This window comes from Asparagus officinalis, chromosome 7, assembly GCF_001876935.1.
Source record: "Asparagus officinalis chromosome 7, Aspof.V1, whole genome shotgun sequence".
Taxonomy (NCBI): domain Eukaryota; kingdom Viridiplantae; phylum Streptophyta; class Magnoliopsida; order Asparagales; family Asparagaceae; genus Asparagus; species Asparagus officinalis.
The window spans coordinates 83,391,714-83,392,048 of NC_033800.1; positions in this window are offsets into that span (position 1 = coordinate 83,391,714).

Below are 335 nucleotides of genomic sequence, written 5' to 3' on the forward strand. Positions count from 1 at the left end.
CCCCGCCGTCGCCGCCCCCGCCGCCCTTTTGGTTTTCGGATTCGGATTTCGACTCGATTAGATTCGATTCGATTCGAGAGGGGGAGGAGAGAGCGATGGGGGATTATCTGGGTCCGGGGGGACTCTTATAGAGGGGGAATGGAAATGGGGCTCGGGATGGTAGAGTGATGGAGGGGTTTCGGGGGTGAAGAGGGGGATCCGTGCGTTGAGGGACGGGATCGGTTCGATTTTCAATTGACGGTCGAGATTCGTTTTAGATGGTTGGCGTGGATCGATGAGCTGGCAGCAGCGGAAAGCCAGCGGGCTGGCTGGGTAAGGAGTGCAGGCGGGAAGGC